The following is a 6,304-nucleotide window of genomic DNA, read 5'->3' on the forward strand; positions in this document are numbered from 1 at the left end:
TATATATATGCCCTCAGTATACTGTGGGAGTATTGCGTACATTATGACAGGGCGGTCTATCACTCACTTGTTCAGTACTAAAAGTGATAAGAAATCAATCCTTGAAAGCATTTCTCTTCTTAGTATCATCATAGCCTTATTGACTGACAAAAAAAATGCAGTTTAATTCCTAAAAATGCCTGCAACAAGCGGAATGCAATTGACTGTAAAATCGGCATACTACACGGTTTAGGTCTAGCTTTCCTCTTCCGGTTGCGAATCGTCTAAGCCCACACCCTGATAGGATCGGGGAGGTGATCCAACCTTCCTGAGGTTTTCTAGGATACCCTCTTTCAGTAGCTTGTGGTGCATCCATTGCGCGTGTTTTCACACGAGTAATGTGTTTCTAGCTTTTCTGGTTTCGGAGCGATGGCGGTTTGGAGGAACGCTGCAGAGCGGTCTACGGCCTGCGCGGGCAACAGGCGACATTCCGCGGCATCGATGCTACGGAACGCGCGCGGGGGACCGGCACTGCAGCATCAGCAGTCATATATAACAAATCTGTACTCAAAACACATAATTTACTAGATCAGCGACCTTCTGCTTGTGTTCGGAACCAAGGGACGAGACCGCTGAGCCGGATTACCAGCGCGGCGCCCAGTGCGGGCATTGCGTCCGGATTGTTTACCGACCAACAGGTGGGCACGCAATTTAAGGATGACTGACCATCTCTCTCAAGTGATTTCTAGCTCCGGACTCAGTCATGAACAGCGCGTGGCAGTCAGTGCTTATGGACCCTTACTTTGGACAAAGCAATTGTCCGTTTTTCCTTCCGTCAGAGCGTGTTAGTTTCCTCCCGCTTGAACACCCTGCCTCTGTAGTTGCAAAGTTTCTGGTTGATGTTGGCGTTGGTATTTTTTCAGCCTGCGGTGCATGTCGTAATACAATATGCTGTGAATTGCGTATGGTCTGCCCTTTTTCAGGCGCGGTTTTTGGTCACCGGGATCCGCCCATGCCCTTGGGACGAACCGACCATCCTGAAGGCGCTGCAGTAGCGCTGCTACACATCGCGGAAGACCTACGAGTGGCTTCGGAGCCAGAGTCACCCGCTGCCTGGCCTTTCCTCGCCGCAGTCGTGGCTGTCTGACTTCCGTCTGACACCTGTCTCCTGTCAGCAACAGGCTCAGCTAGTCCAGAAGATGATGACCAGTCAGCCTGGGATGTACCACCAGTGTGTGGTCATGTTCGACGAGATGGACGCCATGAGCCAGGCAGCATACGACCGCGGTCGGGAACAGGTGCTGGGGCCGTTCCGCCACCTGCAGGTCAATATGGTCGCCGGAATATTTGCTTCTTGGAAGCTTCTCATCCGGTCTGCTTTGATCGTGCCGTCGCGAAGGAGCTGTTGGCGTCTGCCATCACCGCAGTGGAGGCAGTCGGCGCTCGCATCGTTGCGACGGTTTGCGACCAGGAGGCTCTAACCGGGGACTCTGGAAGGAGCTGAACATCCGTTACGACGGGGAAATGTCCTTCGCCAACCTAGCCGACAGCCGCAGGTGTGCTACAAGAGCCAAGCGTCAAAAATTGTCATTTAATCCTGTCACGTCAGGAAACCTACTGCCATGATCGTACTCCTTGCCGTTGTACACGGGCAATGCACACAAACCCAACCAGTATGCTAATGCTGGTTATTCGTTTTTATATTAATATTTCATGACAAAAGTAAGACTGCAATATTTCCAGCTCTTTGTCAACGGCCTAATGATCATGTGTGATTTTGATAATGGTGTATGAAATCGTCTCAAAGTGAGAGTGTGCTGCAGGCGAAATACTCATGTCATGCTACAAAATTCGGTAACATTTGGTCTTCATTTACGTGTTATTTTATTCCGCAGCGTAGAAGGTGATGTTGACGACAAATCGCTATGGGAATGAAATAGCATGTTCTCTTTTCTCCAGGCAGATATGGGTGCCTTCGGACCTGCCGCACAGCATGAAACGCCTCCGAAAAACATCCTCGACAATGGCCTCCACACCAGCGGCGGCGGTCACATCACCAAGGAGCTGATGGAGCAAGTGGTGAAGGTAGATGGCAGCTCTGAGTATCGGCTGATGTACAGGTAAAACATCAGCAGAAATGTGGAGGTGAGACATAGATGCTGTGCTCTTATATCGAGACCAATGTGACTCGTACCTGCATATATCATTGTACTCGGGGTCCTTTGTATCACGGAAAGCACAGATATGTGTAAATACATCTGGTGGATACGTATTTGTATGCTAAGAACTGGCCACGATCTGGGTATATTGTGGAATCTTACTCAACAGAATATTTCTAACTCGTGATTGTCAGTACCCTAATGATAGGCTCGGCAACGCGTTCTTTATGAAAACTGCAGTAATGCTTTTATCTTTTAAACATGCTGCCTGAACATGAGCAGAGTTCACCAGCTGCCACTTTTTCGGTTCCTCAGTTGGTTTGCACTTAAACCCCAAGCCAAGCCAAGCCAAGCCAAGGCTCGTACGCACTGCTTTGTCGCTAGCACTGCGCTAATAAAGCGGTCAAGACTTCGCAGGATTTGGCCGTCTTTTTCATCAGAACGTTGTTTTTCATTGTAAATATATTATACTCTGTTACAAGCATCGGGCATGTCGTAAAAGAAGGTGCAGCCGGCTATGCAGCTAGTTAGCAACACCACGGCTACCTGTCTAGAGCGCTACGTCCACGGTTTCCAGGCAGAGGCTCACGTTGTTCGGTCATTTGACGCGACCTGCGACGTGCTAAACAGCATCCGTCCTGGAGATAACAAGCCACTGCACAAAGGCTACAAGGCTACCGCAGAACAGGGGGCGGTGCTGGACACAGCTGTGCAGGAGCTGCTGACCATGCGTTTTGGGTCGGCGAGCTTCATGCACCCCTTTCAAAAGGGCCTGGTGGTGATCATTCGGTCTGTTCGCGGCCTGCTAGGCGATATGCGCACGCTGTTCGGGGTCGACACCTACCTACTGACCCGGCGCCTGACCCAAAACCGATAAGAGGGGTTCTTCGGCATGGTGCGTGGAAGGAGTGGCTCCAACCCCACCCCCAACCCTGTGGACGCCATCGCCAACGTGCGCCTCCCGACACTCCTCTTCGGACTCAACATTGGTGTCAGCCCGCTGGCCAAGCCGGGAAGCATGACACACCCCATCGACGCCGAGCCAGAGGCCGTGCCTGACGAAGCAGACCAGCATGGGGAGCTCCGCAAGGCGGCCGGAGAAGACATGCCGCCGGAGATGGCCGAGGAGATGCGCCAGTTCGGTACGTCGGTACGTCACCCGCCTGTCACGACGTGACGCACAGCTGGGGACAACAGAGACGGAGAGCCGGAACATCACCAGGGCGTAGAAGACATGCGGAGTCTTCTCCAAGAGTATCAGGACACCAGACCGACGAACGGACGGCTTGACAACCCCCACGTCGGGAGCGGCTGACGAGGGAACTGGTGTGCCTGTCACCGACAGCGCCATGGCGTTCGTGTGTGGGTTCGTTGCGCACAAGGCTGCGGACCGATCCCCTTCTTCCGTCTGGGAAGACGGAAGAAGGGCCAGTGCAGGCTCTGTGGCTAAGGCTGCGCAGTCTGGGTGGCCTCACGGTGCTTACACAGCCATTCTAAGAGGATTTTCGCCGGATGAAGGCGGCGTTCTGCCTGCACCACGACATGGAGCCGCATCAGTTGAGCAGAATGCCGAAGGTGGTCGCCGACTTTCTAGCTGTTCTGCAGTCCAAATTCCCCACCACGTCTCCTGCTGCGCTGAAAGCCTTTGCCCGGGTTCGGATATTTATACGGATGTGGACCGTTAATGAGGTCAGACGGGCCGAGTTGCTGGCGAAGAGGGCGGCGAGGAAGCGCCGTCATTGCGCTCAGTGAGTGCTGGGGTATCCCCTACGTAGCTTTGTGCTTGGCTCCGCCTTTATGTCGGCCAGTGAGCAGAGCCTTACGGCCGGCGCGCAGTGTTAGTGCAGGTACCTCTTTCGTTTGTGTCTGCTGGTTTGCTGATTGTTATATCGTGTGCTGTTTGTCGCTTCATGAAGCGGCACTGGTATTGTAATAATGTATTGATACCACTTCTAAGCATAAGGAAAAACCGTGTTGAGCACGGTGTCAGTTGCGGCTCTCAAGCCTTTAATGTTCCTTGTGATAGTTGTTTTCTGTCCCGTCGGTTTATAAATAGGAATATATATATATATATATATATATATATATATATATATATGTGTGTGTGTGTGTATATATAGTTATAAACATGTCAGAAGCAATTGAAACATTTCAATATATCGCAGTCATCGCCCATACTTCGCTTGTTTATTATCTACACTCAACAGAAACATTGGCGGCGACGGGATTCGGTCCCACGTATGACCATCGCAGCGCGTGCGTGGGTCTGCCTTTTGCCCTATAGCTCGAAAGCGAGTGCCACGGCGCACACTTTTGACCCCGGAAATAGAACGAAAATTTTTCAAGCTTTATTCCTATGCACTTTTATGCATATATATATGTTCAATATTTAGAAAGCCGCGGGCCTGAAGAGGGGCATTTTAACATCAGAGACCTATGGCTAGTCGTGCAATGTGCGCCGTTGATGCCACATTTTATACTAGGCATTGGACCCCCCGGGAACGTTTTAACTGTAAGTCGCGCCCGTGGCCGGCGGTAGCACTCGCGTTTTGCGCGGAACTTTAGTCGGCTGCGTCACGGCGGTCGGCGATGCCCCTCGTTTACCCGTCCTCCAAGGTCGAAGAAGGGCCCCCCATCCCCTCATGCAAGCCGCTGGGTGATGGGTCTGTTACTGGAAAGCTCTGCTGGCAGTGCCACAATGTTGTGATGCTTTTAAGACCGTAGAATGTTAGCGACGGCGTGGTACGAGCTGCCTCAGATGCAAATACGAGACATTGTCTCAGATATTCGCACCCAGGGTTTTCCTTGCCGTGTCTGGCCATAGGGAAGATCATTTGCTTCGGAATACTGGTAATATGACGTCAGTGGTCGCCGGGCCTGTATCACTACGTGATCACTGATCACGGTTCTTCTCGGCGCACGGCGCTTGCCTCGTCCGTCCCGTGGGTTATATAAGAGATTTATCGGGTGCCCAGCTGATTGGAATTGGGTGGAATAGTTCAAGTGTATTTTCAGCAAGAATACAAACGCCTGTAATACAACAGCAGCCTATCAAACTCGCGGTAGGATTAATTTTGCACCCACGAGACGCTCACATATAAAATAACGAAACAGAACGCTGACCTAATCCGCCGCGTGAGTCGCTGGGGTTGGGTCATATGTGGTGTATGTATGTTGTCTCGTGGGTTTAATAATGGACTATTGAAATCAGTGTAGATCAAGCATACAAATATTTGCAATTTAAAAGAGGCTCATTAATATCACCATTGACTTTGTTTGACACCATGCAGATGCTCACGAAAAGAGGCCGCCGTGGCCATCCCCATCCCTTTTCCATCCATTTGCTCCTACTGATACCGATGTTGTCTTTGTAGCATTACAGACCAGCTTTGCACGGCTCTATCTGTCTACTCATGCATGGAAGTCAACGCGAAATGTCAGATTAAAGGTGGCGAAATCGAGTCTTAGCGAAAGAGGGAAAAGGGCACGTCGCTCATCCCACTCTACCAACATCCACCTATCTAAAAATTTAAGTTTCTGAAGGACTTGTGTCCTGTAGTAAGACAAACGTTGTTGTAGAAATGGACAACAACCGCCTAGCCATGCAGTCAGTATCTGACCTTTTAAACACTGGTAGCACTGATGCCTTGCCTTGATTCAGCAGCATCTCGCATTATGCTCGCAACAAGAGTCTGACTCACCCAAATGACCATTAACATCGACCGCGACAAGACGAGCCATGCTCTGATATTTACACAGTGCCATTGACGGCGCTTACCACAATCTCCCTTGCCATCAAGGTATTTCGTGGGCAACTGGTAACTCCACACTAGCTAAAAATTTAGGTATGTTGCAGGTCATTGAATATGAGCAGGGTGGGCCCATCGGTTTAGGAACAGGGGGAACAGGGCGCCACTTTTCAAGGCGAAAGCGGGGATCAGCAGTCTTAAATGTCCCCCCCCCCATTTTCGGATCTAAGCTGCATCTACTTTTGTGCTACCTTAAACATGCATGCCGATTTATCTAGTTCACCAGCGACCCTCCTCAAACCGCACGGGATACATCTGCTTCATGTCATAAATGGCAGCATCTTATCCTATCATAAACGGCGAACAGGCCTGAACAAACAGAGATCCCCGTGTCGCCAGAATGGCACATTAAAAGAA

This window comes from Pollicipes pollicipes, unplaced genomic scaffold (genome assembly GCF_011947565.3).
Source record: "Pollicipes pollicipes isolate AB1234 unplaced genomic scaffold, Ppol_2.1 Scaffold_4881;HRSCAF=5763_pilon_pilon_pilon, whole genome shotgun sequence".
NCBI lineage: Eukaryota > Metazoa > Arthropoda > Thecostraca > Pollicipedomorpha > Pollicipedidae > Pollicipes > Pollicipes pollicipes.